At 38.0% G+C, this 18,419-nt stretch overlaps 1 pseudogene; it reads left to right on the top strand.

Annotated features, from left to right (window-relative positions):
• Positions 1-18: 18 nt before the first annotated feature.
• On the top strand, positions 19-5,505 carry LOC109556851 (glycerophosphodiester phosphodiesterase 1 pseudogene; annotated as a pseudogene).
• Positions 5,506-18,419: the final 12,914 nt, after the last annotated feature.

The raw sequence follows: 18,419 nt of genomic DNA, 5'->3' as shown, positions 1-18,419 counted from the left end.
GGCCTTCTTATTAATGTAATGGGATACTTGGCATATTTCATTTGTGACTAATAATTTGAAATTAAATTACAGGTAAGCTTTTAAAAAGTAACACTCAATGAATTCTATAAAATCCTATACATTCTTGATGTATTCATCAAAAAAAATCCTGAAATAGAATATAAATGCCCCAGTTGTAGCCAGTGCCTTGTGCTTTATCCCTGTACTCCGGCCTGTCCAAGGAGCACAGTGGATCCAGGACTCCCATCCTCACCGTATAGTTAGAGGCATGTGACTGTGAGAGGACCAGGGGAGCTCCAGGGCCCCCTTTCCTTCCTGCTGCCTCTGATTGGCTGGTGACCCGCAGCCCCTTCACCACTTGCTTCTTCACCAGCAGCCTCTATCTCCTGCTGCACCTCTTCACAGCCTTGAGCATGTGCCCTCCCACAGGGCTCTGCCAGTGCTAAAGCCCCAGGACCAAGTTTCTGCTGTTGGTTGCGGCAGTCCCAGTGAGTCTGAGAACAGTTGGATGTTATGTTTACTTCTAATGAGATCACTGGCTTAATGTACAAGAGCACAAGCAGATAGGACTGATGGGACTGGTCAATGTAATTTGACCTTTGAACAAATTAGAAAGTGTAACCCTGCAGGAGATTACAGATCCAGAAATAATTTCCCTAATGAGAAGACCTCTACCCTCAGGAAAGCTGGGGCAGAGTGCCTGAGCCATAATCTCACAGTCTTTCTTGATGTCAAAAGCCATGCAAATACTGCTACTGATGTACTAAAGAAAATGTGTATGGAATTTCTTCAACTAACAATAATAGTATCATTTGCTTTTTCTTGCCAGAAGTTATCTGTAAGATGAAACAAACAGATCATAGTGTAGTAATGGCCATTAATTTACAAACCTTGGAACCTTAGACATGCAGATTGGACTGTGATACTCTGTGGACACAATGCATGTTTGTGGTAATGGACATTTCATTTGCCTAAAGCAAATGTAATACCTTTACGGTATCTGTGTGGAATTTCAGGTTTCCTCCTGCAAAAGAATTTTGTATCCCCAGACTACTTGAAGAAGTGGTCAACTTAAAGGCATGCAGGTTGTTGCTTGGACTGTTAATACCTTTGATGAAAAAATTTACCATGAGTTTCATCTTGGTTCCATCTCTGACCCTGACAGTGTGTTGAAAGACTGCACATCATTTCTAGGCACCCCACAACCCCCTGTCCAAGGAAACGTGTACAGGAACTGCCTACTGATGTCATGCAGGGATATTAAAATAGCCCTTGTGCTAGCCCACGCCCTGGGAGATAAGGTGGCTCACATAAGTGATTGTCAGTAATTGCATTTTTACCCGAACCAAAGCAAAACCCTGTGTTGCCAACATGTTGCATGGAATGCCTGAGTTCAACCCTTGCTCTCGAAAATCCGGGTCTGCAGAAAGGCACAGTAGCTCCTACCCTGACCTAGGTGAGGCATACATCTTCACTCAGTGAGGATAAACACACTGAGTTTTGATTGGGGTACAGATGCAAATACATGAGAAATGCACCATCACTCAGAGCTGACATTTTAAAACTTGCCACACTTTTGTAACTTACTTATTTCAAATATTGTATTCAGCTATGTTATCAGTGTATTGTGGCTGTCAAACTTGTGACCACACTAAAAATCACTAAAAGGAAAAAATGTGAATGCAGAAATAGCCATTATATACTGTAGTTTTCCAATGAAAATATAATTAAAGCAAAATTTGAAGAAATTCCTTTGGTATTAAAGAAGTCAAAATCTAATCACAACAGTGGGAATATTTTGTTCTGTTGGTAAATTTTTTAATGGATTTACTTGTAATTATTTTTAATGAAATTATTTTGAAATAATAGGCATTAAATCTGAAGAGCGTTTAATGAAGTAGTATAGTGCATGAAAAACTATATTAAGCAATTAAAAACTGTGTAGCCATATCAGTAACAGAATACTTGGCTAGTAAATGTCAACTTTTGAAATATGAATACCAGTGTATTATTTTTACCCAGCACATGCTAGCACGTAGTTTAAATGTCACTTGGATTTTTGGCCCTTCATTGGATGTCTGTAAAATGGGTTGTCATTACCTAGCAGTTTGAGTTCTTCGAGTGATATCTTAAAAAGTAATGCAGGACTTCCCTGGCAGGCTAGGGTTTAAGACTCCATGCTTCCCCTGCAAGGAGCATGTGTTCAATCCCTTGTTGGAGGAACTAAGATCCTGCAGGCCACAGGGCATGGCCAAAAAAATAAGGAATACAATTCAAAAAACATTTTATTAATTGCCAAATGCCTTATAAGTCAAATAAATGTGGCCCTATATTCTGTTTCACAAAGTATTGAGTTGCAGGAAATAAATTGGCTGTGCTACCGAAAGTATGTGATAAAGTTGCTATCTTTACTCCCAGTTTTAAAAAGACTTTTTATAACAGGATGATAGGTAACATTGGAAGATGGAGGCCCAGGAAAGAATAGTGAGCACTTAAACATTATCTTCCACCACTGTTACCACTTAGACATACCAAGCCTTTCACTCTTATTAGAGGGGGAAAAAAATCCAGCTATCATGGTTCCATCTTCAGTTATTCAGTTGAAAGGTATTTTGTTTCAAGTTAATCTTTCTTCCAAGTGAATGAAAATCCAAGGGTATCAGCTAGTTAATGAATGTAACTTTTCCATTTTTGGAAATAAATGATTTTTTTAAAGGATTACTTGAGTACTGTGGTACTAAAATATCCAGAAAAGTTTAATTCAAGTCCTGAAATACCAGACTCACAGGTTGATAGTGATTCTTTATTCAACCAAAATATTGTTGATTAACATGTAAAAATGTTTTCTTTAAAGGTGCTTCCTTTTTTGAGGGTAGTTCTGTACACATTGACTATTATTTTTAGAGGTAACTTTGCATGTTGTTTAATTTTAAAATCACAAGGATTCAACTTACAAAAAAGACCATCTAAGTTCCCCAAGTCTCTCCTTTGCTCTCAGTCCCATCCCTGGCTATCTCCATAGTATCTACATTAAAGGTCTCCATGATGAATTTTATCTACAGTAAACACTTCCTCAAAATTGGCTTTCTTTCCCATTATTATTTATACATGTTCTTGACTTTTCATCTTTAAGAAAGCTCTCATTCCCCATCTATCTCTATCATTGTTCTGTCCTCCCCTTCACACGGAAATGACTTGAAAGAATTGTCTATATTCACTTTCTTGACTCCCATTCTTTCCAGTTAATTCTACTAGTGATTGTTCCACCAAGGACATCAGTAACTTCCTTATTAAATCCAGTGGATATTTTTAAGTCTTCTTTCCAGTGTTAAGACATTGTTGATCTCTCTGACACCATGCTTTCCAGATTTTCTTCCAACCTCTGACCATTCCTTTTCAAGCTTCTTTCCAACCATACTTCTGTACCTTCTCCCAAATTCCACATCCTCTCTTAACTCACTGTAATTCCTTCCTGCTCCAAAATTCTACAGTTCCAATATTTTATAACCAAATAAGTGTTAAATATCAAATGCTGCCATAAGTAATTCTTAAATTACTATATTTAATAATTTATTGATTTTTCCATTACATTTGTAGTGACCTATTTTTTTAAGCCAGTGACCTTTTTTAAGATCTATTTTTGGTGTAGGTTAAATATGAAGCAGAAACTTAATCCACCACACTGATCATATTTTGGATATAATCCAGGAAAGTGGGAATGTATTTCTGGTTTTGACCACCAGAGGGTGAGCATATTATTTCCTTATTCATTAGTATACACATATGCCAGAGAGAGAGAGAGATACAGAGACAGAAGCTGACTAGTATTTCTCAGCAATGGGTTAAATCCTTTATGACTTCTAAGATGGCTTTGGGGAAATCAATTGTATCATATATATATATATATACACACCCATTCTTTTTAGGGAACGGATAAAAGATTATTTCTGGTTTGTAAACTGGATACTAAATCTTCAGCTCTTTCACTTCTTCATGAAGTTACAGTATAAAGACATAAAGAGATAGCCCTGCTAGCTTTACATGGGATTATAAAGCTTATTTTTGCTACTCAGGCTAGTTTACTTTCTGGAAAAAATAAGAACTAAATAAGGATTTGAATAAAAAAGAGGCAAATAATGGAATTGATTTAGGGAAGGTAGATGAAATTCATGCAGAGACACAATTTAGGGGCCAGGAACTAGGAATGGTTGCTGAAAATCTAAAGGGTAAAGGGTTTTAATTGAAGTGTATACATATTAACTATGGTTAATTGTTATCTAAGGAAGAAGAAGAAGAATAGACATTCTCAATTCTTATGAATAATTCACAAGCTGCATATATTTGTGATATTTGACCCTGTTGATTTGTACTTTTAAAAAAGTTACTCTTTTTTTTCATTAAAAAAATCTTATGACAAATTGTATAGGGATCACTGGAAAAAAGAAAGTCTGCTGAAGACTAGTTAGATCAACTCATGGGAGGGAACAGATTTAAGAGTAAAATTAATAATGTTGAAAGGTTTCCATGTTTCTGCGTTTGTTATATCTGTAGTGAAAACAATGTGTTTAACACCATACACTGAATTTTGTTATGTTCTATATGTTGCTTTTTTCCTATAGTTCAATACAACTAATGTTTTATCAGAAATTCATCATTAGTCTTTTTCAACCTGTGACTTCATTTTTTTTTCTTGTTAAGTAAATTTTAACTAGTTAAGTGTCATTTCTAATTTAATAATGAAAGCAACAAGAAAAACGTAACCAAATTTACTTAAAGATTTGGATAGCAAAGTTTTCTATTCTACAAAGGGAAAAAAGTGGGTAAGTGGCTATATGTAGCTCCAACTCTGATTAAATACATTCTCTATTTATACACAAAGAAAGCTTACAAAGCTTACAAAAGCTTACAAAGAAAGTATGAGAAGTACTCTCAACAAAAATTTATTTAATTTTTGATACAGGCCAAGCCCTTCATCTTTGAGAGTTTATATAGAGAATCCTAAATTCTTCCCACAGTGCCATTCTAGCTCCTTCAAGTAGTGCATCTTATATTTGTACATAAGGAAGTGTTTAGTAAAACTGGATGGCCAACTGTTTTCCTGTCCTGAAGCACTTAAAACTAGTAAGAATATACTTGAGGTCAAAATCTTACAGATCCTAATGACGTGAACACACTTGTAAACTCTGGTTCATCCATAATTAGATTATTTCCATTTTTCTCCACCTAACTCATATTAAGTCACAGTTTATTATCTGAAAAATATCATTCTAACACACATAGAGCTCAAATCTCCTCCCTCCCCACCTTTGTAAAAGCCTGTACAAGACCTACACCATCATTTGAAGTACTCAGGAACCAATGGGGAATTAAAATGATTTCAGCATTTAACAAACCCACCCTTATTACTGGATATCTGGAGGATCATCCTTGAACAGTCAACTCAGGGAGATCCACCCCTGTGCCAGGACCCAACTTAACCATAAAATCTACATCAAAGACAAACAGATTTCCTAAGCCAGTGTGTCCCAAAGGAATTGGGTAGTGATCTCATTAATACAAAGATTCTGACTCGGATGTGGAACAAAGCCTGTGAATATGTGTTTCTAGTAAGCTCTCGGTGATACAAGTACTTCTGGACTGTGGAACATTTTAAATAGCAGATATCCAGGACTAAACAATATTTAGAATTCTACAGCCACGTTCCTCCCAAATTTTCCCGTGATTTGTTCCCAGCCTACTTACTCTCTTCTGCATGACCCACTTTTATATGACAGTTCACCCAAACTCCCTTTTTAATAACTATTGGTGCAGCCATGCAGTTTGCCACATTGTCTATCTCTCCAGTCACCTCAGGTCCACCCATGTACCAGGACCCACCTCAGTGGAGATTACTTCTTGTAATCTTTGGCCTCTAGAATCCCTTCCTTCACTTTGACATCACCTCCAGAGTTTCTTATCTAGATAATAAGAGTAAGAGAAAGAATGAAGTACCAAAAGGGAGTTTAAGATAGGAAAGGTGTCTTTGGGGAATCTGAAATCCATCTGAGAGTTACCAGATAATTAAAATGTTATCAACGCAAGCTTACAAGTGTAAGTCAAGTGATCAATCTGTGCTTAGGAGTTCAGAGAGAAGAGAAAGTAATCCCAGTAGACTAAAGTAGGGGAGTTTTACAGGAAATAGGAGAGAGAAATTCTACTTTAAAATTTGTACAGGGACTAGATTGGTGAAATGGTATCAGATCAGATCAGTCGCTCAGTCGTGTCCGACTCTTTGTGACCCCATGAATCGCAGCACGCCAGGCCTCCCTGTCCATCACCAACTCCCGGAGTTCACTCAGACTCAGGTCCATTGAGTCAGTGATGCCATCCAGCCATCTCATCCTCTGTCGTCCCCTTTTCCTCCTGCCCCCAATCCCTCCCAGCATCAGGGTCTTTTCCAATGAATCAACTCTTCGCATGAGGTAGCCAAAGTACTGGAGTTTCAGCTTTAGCATCATTCCTTCCAAAGAAATCCCAGGGCTGATCTCCTTTAGAATGGACTGGTTGGATCTCCTTGCATTCCAACATTTAAGGAGAGGGAATAATGTAAGCAAAGGTGCAAGGGTAGAAAAGTTTAAGTAAAGGATGTGAGGAGATCGGTGAGTACACCCATCAGAGAAACACAAAGGGTTGATACGAAGTTCCTGGATGGCAAGTTAAAAATTTAGTTCTATTCATTGGGGATGGAAGGCATTGAGGTTACAGATGGGAGTGAAATGACTCAGATGACCCTACCTCCCACTGCGCCTACCACAGTCCTAGTTTATACCACCCAGCAGGAATAATTATAACAGTTATTGATATCCTCCTTTTCATCGTTCAAAGTTACCCAGTTTGAACAACAAATTATACAGTCACCCCAGACATAATGAAATTAGTATTTCACTTGAATGGATTAGAACACTGGTATGCAGCGTGTGGTCCCAAAATGTGTGATTCACAAATGGAGAGAAAAAAAATTACATAATACATTTCTAAAGGTATACATAGATGTTAAAAAGAAGACCAACATATTATAAATTGGTTAGAAGTATGGTTACATTCCCCAAAATTTAAAAATAGTATTTTAAATTTTCTTTTAGAAACAATTGGTAAACATTCAATATTTTATACATATTCTTAACTTTATTCTTTATTTTACAATTTAACTTAAATTCAAGGCCAGCTTAATTTCAATTATCTGTATGAGGTTAGTGTCAGCATACAATAGAAATACAATAGTGCCAGTTACAGAATACCAGCATTGTAACCTTTTTGGTAATTACAGATATAAATATGCAGCATTACTAAAAAGTACATATCTCTGTGTCTTTTATAAACATCTGTTGCAAAAATTGTTTGGATTTAGCTTCTTAAAAAGAATTGTTTTCTTCCTAGCAAAGCAGTAACAGTTTTGGAAGTCAAGTAGACTGGTGACCGGTATACAAGGACTCATTAATACAATTAGCAAGTATCTAGCACACGTATTATTTACAATACAGAAGTAGTAGACATGATATCTGTCTTCAGGAGAAGAAAGAGCTGAGGAAATGAATTGCATGTTATCTTATTAAGAGTAATATTAAATCTTAAATTAGTATACACTGATCATTAAGCATAAACTAGTGATGAGGTCACTGTGGAGAAGGACTGTGAAGAAGGCTGAGCGCCAAAGAATTGATGCTTTTGAACTGTGGTGTTGGAGAAGACTCTTGAGAGTCCCTTGGACTGCAAGGAGATCCAACCAGTCCATTCTAAAGGAGATCAGCCCTGGGATTTCTTTGGAAGGAATGATGCTAAAGCTGAAACTCCAGTACTTTGGCCACCTCATGCGGAGAGTTGACTCATTGGAAAAGACTTTGATGCTGGGAGGGATTGGGGGCAGGAGGAGAAGGGGATGTCAGAGGATGAGATGGCTGGATGGCATCACTGACTCGATGGATGTGAGTCTGAGTGAACTCTGGGAGTTGGTGATGGACAGGGAGTCCTGGCGTGCTGTGATTCATGGGGTCGCAAAGAGTCGGACACAACTGAGCGACTGAACTGAGTGATGAGGTAGGGTATGGGAACAGAAGAGGGAAGGGAAGACATGCTCAATCTGAGGGGAGAAGGACAATAAGATTCTCTTGGAGGCTTGAAGGAATGAAAGAAGTGTGGTTTGAAGCCAAGTAGTGCTTTGATTTGTTTTCAGTCATGCAATATAATATTTTTAAAATTAAATAATGGGAAAAGGCACCTTTTCATAACTATTAAAGGAAATGAGTCATAGACTTTATTGTGAAGTGCTGTACTAAAATGAGATTATGTTTCGTAGAAACAGTTTGGACAAGTTAGAAAGATTAGTGTGGCTGGAAGATTTAGGGAAATGAACTTCGACCTTGAAAGGATAAGAGGGATTCAGAAGTTGGGGGTGGGGGGAGGAGGGTGAAGGAAATTTCAGGCATTTTCTCATGCTTTTCACTTTTCCTAGAATTTCCTGTATTGTATCTCTGCTAGTAATATCATAGGCAGTAAGTCCATAGTCATATAGTTATTGATTGCCTAATATGTATAGAGCATTGCTTTATTTACTACATATACAGAAGTGAACAAGCTAGATTTTGTTCCTGCTCTCATTAGATAGTCTATCAGAGAAGATAGATTGTGAACAAATATTACCCACTGGGCCTTTAACATACATTTTTAAAAATGTTTCATTCTTCATGAAGCCCTTAAAATCTTTCCTCAATCAAGAAGAAAGTATTATACTTCTTACACTTCTATTTTAACACATACTTTTTTCTATAAAGTTTTAATTCTGTATTAAAGTAATTATTGTACAATAAATTTGACCTTTTGTTGGGGGAAGAGTGAGGTTATACATGTCTATTAATTTAGCACATGTATAGCTTCATTTAACCACCACCACAGTCAGGATACAGGGTAGTTTCAGCACCAAAAACTCCCTTGTACTATCCCTTATTGTCACATCCTCCTTTCCTCCCAGCTCTTTTCTCCCAGTTCCTGGCAATCACTGATTGTTTTCCATCACTATGGTTTTCTCTTTTTGAGACTGTCATATGGGATCGTGTATTAGGTAACCTTCTGAGACTGAATTTTTTTCATTCAGCATAATGCTTTTGAGAATTATCCAAGTTGGTGTATCAGTAGTTTGTTCCTTTTATTGGTGAGTAGTTTTTCATCATAAAGGCGTACCATAGTTTCCTCATTCATCTGCTAGGTTATGTCCAGTTTTCGGCAATATTAACAGAGCTGCTGTAAACATTCAGGTATAGGTTCTTCCGTGAATTAAGTTTTCATTTCTCTAGGGTAAATACCTGGAGGTTAGATTACTTTATCATATGTTTAAGTGTATGTTTGACTTTTTAAAGAAACTGGCAAAGTGTTTTCCAGATTGGCTCTACTAGTTTGCATTTCTACCAGGTCTGTATGAGAGTTCCAGTTGTTCTGCAACCTCATTACCACTTGGTTTGTCAGTATTTTTTATACCAGTCATTCTAATAGATGTGTGGTGTTATTTCACAGTAGTTTAAATTTGCATTTCCCTAATGGCCAATGATATTGAACAACTTTTCATATGCTTCTTTACTATCTGTGTAAATCCTCTCTAATGAGTATCTCCTAAGTCTTTACCTATTTTAAATTGAGTTGTTTTCTTACCATTGAGTTTTGGAGATCCGTTATAAATTCTGGATACAGTTTTTGTTAGATATGTGATTTGCAAATATTTTCTCCTAGTCCATAGTTTGCCTTTTCATTCAAATTGTGTCATATGGAGAGCAAGTGTTTGACGAAGTTCAATTAATCCATTTTTCCTTTAATGGATCATGCATTTGGTGTCACTAAGCTGTTGCCTAGGCTTCCCTGGCGGCTCAGAGGTAAAGAATCCACCTGAAATGCAGGAGATGCGGGTTTGATCCCTGGGTTGGGAAGATGCCCTGGAAATAGCAACTCAATCTAGTATTCATGCCTGGGAAATCCCACTGACAGAGGAGCCTGGCGGGCTACAGTCTATGGGTCGCAAGGGAGTCAAACATGATATAGTGAGTAAACAACAACAAAAACAATTTCAGAATCATTGACTACAGATGACTTTAACTTTTATTCAAATAAATTTTAAGCACTTAAATAATTTACAGGTGTAAATAGAGTAAATTTTAAATGGTTTTCTATTACTGACACATGTAGAAACAAGTTATTTTAGCAAATTATAAATAGATCAAAATTTAACATAATGAACTAATTCTACGGCCATAAAGAATCTATGATTTAGGTTTAACAAAAGAACAAACATGATATTTGCTGTGTTATTCAGTATTAATTTGCTTGGGGATGTGGAATCATCAATTGTTAATAGTTACCTGACAGCTACAAATAATTGAAAATTCTTGTAGAAGATTATCTACAACGTACCTATTTCATCAGATTTGTCATCGTTGAGGGACTGCCTTACAGGCCAGGAAGAACTCTTAGGTAGGAGAGAGATTTGAGTCACCATTCTAGGCCTAAACTGGAGACCAGCCCAATATTCCTCAATACATAGTGTTACACCATTACTTGACACCACCAGATAGGAAGTTGAGTGTACACAAAGGGTTGTGTTTTGTTTTTAAACAACAGTATGATACATATTTTTATTGTATGCCATATAGGTGCTAGTTTCTAAGGCCTTGTCTGCTGCTGCTGCTGCTAAGTCGCTTCAGTCGTGTCCGACTCTGTGCGACCCCATAGACGGCAGCCCACCAGGCTCCCCTATCCCTGGGATTCTCCAGGCAAGAACACTGGAGTGGGTTTCCATTTCCTTCTCCAATGCATGAAAGTGAAAAGTCAAAGTGAAGTCGCTCAGTTGTGTCCGACTCTTAGCGACCCCATGGCCTGCAGCCTACCAGGCTCCTCCATCCATGGGATTTTCCAGGCAAGAGTACTGGAGTGGGATGCCATTGCCTTCTCCAAGGCCTTGTCTATGTGTTGTTAATGGATTACTTTTCAGTATTTTTTATTTTGATAATCAGTTTATGTATAACTCATATACATGTTAAATGGCTAGTGCCACTAATCACCCACTTCACTACCCAGTGTTTCCACTATAAATTCTATACATGTCTTTTTCATTATAAATTCCATATGCATACTATTTGCAATTTGTTGAAGTCATCAAAGATTGCTATCCTATAGCAAACATATTTCTTTAAATCATTATAGTTGGAATGCAAACGATGATTTGTGAAAGGTGAAGGTAAAGCTGCCTTAATGAACACTGTATTTGGAAATGGAATTTGACCAAGTATTGTACACTTATTTAGCAACAATTTAACCAACCTATTTATATGCACATGTATATGTAAACAGAGAAATCATTCAACTCTTTCACAGAATCGCCAACTGCTTGTTCCTTGACCTAGATCAAACCTAACAAAATTCAAGATAATTTGGTTTAGGAAGGTTTCTAAATGGCATGTTAATAACTTACTTAAGAAGCAAATCTTCAGGCTTCCCTGGTGGCTCATTGGTAAAGAATCCACCTGTCAGTGCAGGAGACATGGGTTTGATCCCTGATCTTAGTTGCTGCGGAGCAACTAAGCCCATGCACAACAACGACTGAGCCTGTGCTCCAGAGCCTGGGAGCCTCAACTATTGAGCCCATGTGCTGCAACTACTGAAGCACTCAACACAGCCAAAAATAAATAAAATTATATTTTTTTAAAAAGGAGTAAACCTTCCTTGCCTTTGAATTAACCTAATAGGTCTGAATTCAGGTGTATGGATGGCATACAGAAGAAATATGTCTGAATCTTCCTGCTGGATTGATGTTCCTAAAGTTCTCTTTCAAAGTTAAGAAAAGACTTTTTCACACTGCAGTTCTTGGCCTTTAAGTGTTGGAGTATCTCAGAGCTTGCTGTTGGACTCTTTCCCCCACCTCCCCATATTCTCTCCCTAGGTGACCTCATTCATCTCATGTTTTCAAATGTTATCTATATGCTAATGGGATATAAATTCATATCCCTTGACCAGGTCTCATTTCTAAACTCTAGACCTCTATGTCTAAAACCTTACTTTATTACTCCTCTTGGAGGCATGACAGGCACCTCAGACCCTGCAAATCTAAAACAGAATTCATGACTATGCCATACTACCCTCCAACCCCACATTTTTTATAGTGGTTCCAGTCCCAGATTGCCAGGAGACACTACTGCTTTTCACTAGGTGTATACCCTATTCATATAGTTTATTAGGAAGTTCTGTTGACTCTACTTTCTGAAAATCTCTTGAGTCTATTCACTCCTATACATCTCCATTGACTTCCATCTAGTATAATCCACCCACTACGGTTTTCAACTTGCCAATCTGGTTTCACTTCATCCACATTCTTTTACTCATCCACACAACAGACAGAGGGATCTCTTAAAAATGCTATTATGATCATAGTATTTCTCTGCCTAAAACACTTTTGACATGCTACAACAGGGATGACACTTGAAGGCATTTTGCTATGTTAAATAAGCCAGACACAAAAGAAGAAGTATGGTATGATCCCCCTTATATGAGAATGGAATAACCAAATTCATAGAGACAAAGTAGAATGATGGTTCCCAAGGGTTGAGAGGGAGGAATGAGATATTATTTAATGGGTACAATGTTTCAGTTTGGGATGATGAAAAGGTTCTGGAGATAGTGGTAATGGTTGTGCAATTAAAGTACTCAGTGCTACTGAATGTGCTTAAAAATGGTTAAAGTAATGATTTTTATATTATGTATATTAAGGGAGGGGATATTTGTATACTTGTGGCTGATTCACATTGTTATATGGCAGAAACCAACATAACATTGTAAAGCAATTACCCTCCAATTAAAAAAAAAAAACTTTTGATTGCTTGTTGCTATTATGATAAAGATTCCAATGTTTGACACCATCTAGAAGGCCAGACATGATCAGGCCCTCTGTCCCTCAGTTTCTATGTTACAGTTACACTGATTGCACTTTACACACTTACAGTGTGTGAACAGTTACACTGATTGCACTTTACACACTTACTGTGTAAACACAGTTACAGTTTAAATCTCTGATGACAGAATTTCCTTCTTACTTCAAACCTGCCCCCTTAACATTCCCTCTCATGGAATGAAATGTTCTTTCCTCCTTTTTCATCTGACCAACTACTGCTCATCCTTCCAGTCCTCAGCTTATACATCACCTCCTCCAGGATACTTTCCCTGACTCCCTCCAATGATAGATCCTCCTGTTTACATTTTAAATCACCTCTAGGTATTTGTAGCATTTATCCTAATTCTGATTTGTTATTTAGTATTTGTCTCCTCTAACATATTGCGAGCTCTCTGGGACCAGGGACTATTCTGACTTGTTCACCTTTTTTTTTTTTTCCCAAGATTTATTTATTTATTTTTGGTTACACTGGGTCTTTTGTGCTGTGTGGGGGGCTTTCTGTAGTTGTGATGAGCAGCAGCTACTTGTGCAAGCTTCTCATTGTGATGGCTTCTTGTTGCAAAGCACAGGCTCTAGGATGCACAGGTTTTAGTAATTGCAATGCTTAACACCTCTTAGAGAGCTGGTGCTTAGTACCAGTTCAAAAATACATCTGTGGAGTGAGTGAATCAATGAATGGATGCCATCTAAAGGATAACTTATTAATGAAATAACATGAGAATTACCACTTAAAAGAGGTAATAAAAAGAAAAAATGTATTTTTATTACTATAGAAACAATATAAATTCTGTATACAAAGCATGGAAGATCCAGATAAAGCACAGAGGAAAATAGAAAAATTATTCTATCCCACAACTCAGAAGTAATTATTGTTATATATGTTGATCTATTTTCTTCTAGTCCTTTGCATGTGTTTCTAAAAGAAAGAAATTAAATAGCTCAAGTAGGATAATATTATATATACAATTTTTAATGGATAAATTGTAGTTTATTTAATCAGTTTATTTTCTAATTAATTTTTATTGGAGTATAGTTGCTTTACAATGTTGTGTTAGTTTCTGCTGTACAGCAGAGTAAATCAATTATCTTTCTCTCTTTAGTCACTAAGTCGTGTCCGACTCTTGCGACCCCATGGACTGTAGCCTGCCAGGCTCCTCTGTCCATGGGATTCTCCAGGCAAGAATACTGGGGTGGGTTGTCATTTCCTTCTCCAGGGGATCTTCCACCCCAGGAATTGAACAGGCTCTCCTGCATTGCAGGCGAATTCTTTACCAACTGAGCTATGAGGGAACATATATCCACTCTTTTTTAGATTTCCTTCCCATTTAGGTAACCATAGAACATTGAATAGAGTTCCCTATCCCATACAGTAGGTTCTCATTAGCTATCTGTTTCATACATAATAGTGCATATATGTCAATGCCAATCTCTCAACTCATCCCACCCCCCCCCACTTGGTAATTATGTTTGTTCCGTACATCTGTGACTCTATTTCTGATTTGCAAGCAAAAAAGTTCATCTGTATCATTTTTCTAGATTCCACACATAAGCAATATTATGTGATATTTGCTTTTCTCTTTCTTACTTCACTCTGTATGACAATCTCTAGGCCCATCCATATCTCTGCAAATGGCACTATTTCATGCCTTTTACTGGCTGAGTGATATTCCATTGTGTATATGTATCAGATTTCTTTGAGCAGACACAAATCTCAGTCCAAATTTAGGTGTTCAGGAAATAATATTTTTTTTCTAGAATTCATCTTGATTTCTATTTCATTTGCCAGAGATAATCTATCTTGGACTGTCACTAGGTACAGTTAGCTTATATGGTGCCAAACATAGGGGAAGAAGAGTACCTGGCATCTGATACCCAGTGTCTCTGGAGGCACACGATCATCCTGTCTAACTCTTGGCCTCTGGTCCACACTGCCGAGAATTCTCATTTCTGTTTGTATGGGCAGATCAGGTCCAGTGGCTTCCTTTCCGTCTTCAGTTGTCACCCAGGAGGGAATGAGAATCATTCCGCTACTTTTGTCAATACTACAACTTGGAAATCTCTGTAGGTCAATTTCTGAGTGCAGAACATGTGAATATGATGGGATATAATTTCCACGATTGTTGTTACATGGCAAAAGGGAGATTATCCAGGTATATCTGATCTAATTATACAAGCCCTTTACAAAGCAGGCATTTTCTCTAGCTTTTGGTGGAAGGAGGAGGCAGAGAATGCAGCCAGGAGAAGGACTCACTCACTGTAGGCAGCCTCTAGGAATAGAGAGAGGAGCCTGGCTCATAGCCAGCAAAGAAACAAGGACCTCTGAGTTATAACTGCAAGAAAATGGATCCTGCCAACAACATGAATGAACTTGGAAGCAGATTCTTCCCAGAAGCTCCAGAAAAGAGCCCAGCCTCACCAATATCCTGATTTCAGCCTTGTTTTATACGGCCTGTGAACATTCAGTCCAGCAAAACCCACCCAGACATGTGACCTGTAGAACTGTGATAATAAGTGGGCATTGTTTTAAGTCACTGCCTCTGTGGTGATGTGTTACACGGTAAGAAAAGTAACATAAGGGGATTACATCAAGGTGAGGTTACCAGGAGGCACAGAGATTGGAGACTGTGCCACAGGAGCACAGTCAGGGACAGCAGAGTCTTGCCCAGGTCAGCAGAACCAGCCAGTTAACTCATAAAACCACAGGCAATAATAATAATAAATGGTGACCATCTACACTCAAGAGTGATTTGTTATGTAGCTAAAGCCAATTATTAAATTATTACATCTTGTGAGGTGAGAGAAATATGGGACAATTCCTTGTAAATGAAAATTCCCATCCTAGTTCCAAAGATAGGGAAGAATAGAGAAAGAGCATGTGATGTGAAGTTGAGTTCACTGTTTTATAATGAGTGACCACTTATTGAGCAGGTATTAGTACTGTGCAAACAGCTCTATATTCAGTATGTCAGTTAATCCATACAACTCTGAGAGGTAGGTATTTCTAAGACTCAGTGATTCTATGTTATATTTCATTTTGTGGAATCAAGTAAACTTGATTACAGCCAACCATTCTATTCTCAATGCACTAGCCTATAAAATGGGGTTGATTATACTACTTAATTCACAAGATGATACTACACTGAATGATGTACTGATGCTGAAGTTGAAGCTCCAATATTCTGGCCACCTGATGTGAAAAGCCAGCTCACTGAAAAACACCCTAATACTAGAAAAGGTTGAGGAAGAGGATAAGGGGGAGACAGAGGATGAGATGGTTGGATGACATCACCAACTCAATGGACATGAGTGTGAGCAAACTCCAGGAGACTGTGAAGGGCAGGGAAGCCTGGTGTGCTGCAGTTACGGGGTTGCAGAGAGTCGGACATGATTTAGCTACTGAACAACAACTCTGTAAACTTTGTGAACTTCTGTGTAAATATTAGAAATCAATATCAGTTGTCCAGAATTTAGTTTTCACATGTTATTTACCTCTGAAATTTATCTGTAGTGGCTGCATTAAAACCCATATCTATATCCACATGACACCTATATCAACCTGTATATGAACACTTGATTGCTGAGAGTCAGCAACTATTTGCATCATTCAGCCTCCCTCCTGGATCAAGCTATACCAATTAACCATTAAATGGCCATGAGTATAATCAATTTCACAGGTTAACAATAAGCTTTGGTTTTGGAATTGTGGAAAGCAAGTTAATATTTTTTGACCTCTATGTTTGGGTCTCTGTGTTTCAGGCACCAGGCCACCTGATTTACTTACACCAGTTGATTATGACTGAATCTGGTCCAATTATGATTTGGACCAGAACATGGGTAGTTTCTAAAGTGTCTTAGGTGAGTCTACTGTGTATCCATGATTGAGAACTACTGACATACAAAACCCCATTAATTCTTGTAGAAATTCTAAGATAGGGTTTGTCTCTATTTTATAGTAAAGAAGCAGATGCCCACAGATATTGAGCTTTCCCCAGTTAACACATCTTGTAAATGACACATTTCTCAAGCAGAGGAGACAGTCACTCTCACTAAATCAAGGGAGATGCTGAGCCTAAAAGAAAGACTGATGATTCCTACTTAACAATCAAGATTTTTACTGACTGTGTATCCTCCAACCCTTTATGGCCACCTCAGTTCTTGATCTCTTCACCAATTTTCTACTATGTGAATAACTGATGTATTTTGGTGGTAATAATGTATGTGTTTGTACATACATTTCTCAAGCCTTCTTGTACATTTCCTAGTTCTCCCTGGTGACATGCAGGCAAATCACTGTAAGAGCTCTGGTTTGGGAGCCACACCCACCTGTGTTGGCCTCCTGCATGTACTTATCTCTGTGGTCTTGACTAGTCATTTTACTTTTTAAATCTCAGCTTTGTGAGTATAAAATTGTGAAAATAATAAAACCTCTACTTTAGAAACATTATATTCGATAAATATTACCTATTATTGTAGCCACCCTAACCAGAGGAAGTAGTGTGTGGCCCACCAGTAAACAGGTGGAAAGCAGTAGGTCAAATTAGACCTTTGGAGTTGCTTCCTTTTTCTAACATGCGGGGGTGTTCAGTCACTTAGTCACACCTGACTCTTTGTGACCTCATGGACTGTAGCCCGCCAGGTTCCTCTGTCCATGGGATTCTCCAGGCAAGAATACTGGAGCAGGTTGCAATTTTCTCCTCCAGAGAATCTTCCCCACCTAGGGATCAAACCCTCCTCTCCTGCGTCTCCTGCATTGGCAAGGGGGATATTACAAATACCCTAATGTTTAGAGAGAGAATAGAAAGATTAAAAAATCAAAATCTAGTGAAGGCTGGCACTTCCCTTGCTCAGAATGTGCTTCCAGAAAGTTATTTATGCATGAAACTCCAGCTTAACCACAGGAAATGTTGTAGAGAGCTTCCTCCACTCACAATGGGGCTACCTCCTGATAAACCCACTGGAAGCTGAAAATATGATCATGAGGGGGAAATGCATTTAGTACACCTAATCCATCAAACACGGTAGCTTAGCCTAGCTTATCTTAAACGTGCTCAAAATACTTTAGCCTGAAGGTGGACAAATTCGTCTAACAGAAAGCCTGTTCATTACATGAATGTCTCATGTTATTTAATACTGTACTGAAAGTGAAAAACAGAATGGTTGTATGGGTACAGAAGGGTTCTACGTGTATTGCTTGTTCACTCTCTTGATCAGGTGGCTGACTGGGAGCTGGAGCTGGGTTCGCTCAGCTGGATTCACACAGCTCAACATCACCAGAGCACAGAGAGTACCTACTGCATATTGCTGGCCCGGTAAAAGATCAAAATTAGAGGTACGGCATATCTGATCTGATCTGATCTGATCTGATTAGAAGCAATAAGTATTCTACTTATTGCTTTCACACCATCAAAAAGTGGAAAAATCCTAAGAGGAACCTTCCCATGTCTTAGTCCGCCTGTCC

Source organism: Bos indicus, chromosome 3 (genome assembly GCF_029378745.1).
Source record: "Bos indicus isolate NIAB-ARS_2022 breed Sahiwal x Tharparkar chromosome 3, NIAB-ARS_B.indTharparkar_mat_pri_1.0, whole genome shotgun sequence".
NCBI classification, from domain to species: Eukaryota; Metazoa; Chordata; class Mammalia; order Artiodactyla; family Bovidae; genus Bos; species Bos indicus.
The sequence above is the reverse complement of the archived record's forward strand: the minus strand, read 5'-3'. Positions and strand labels throughout refer to the sequence as shown.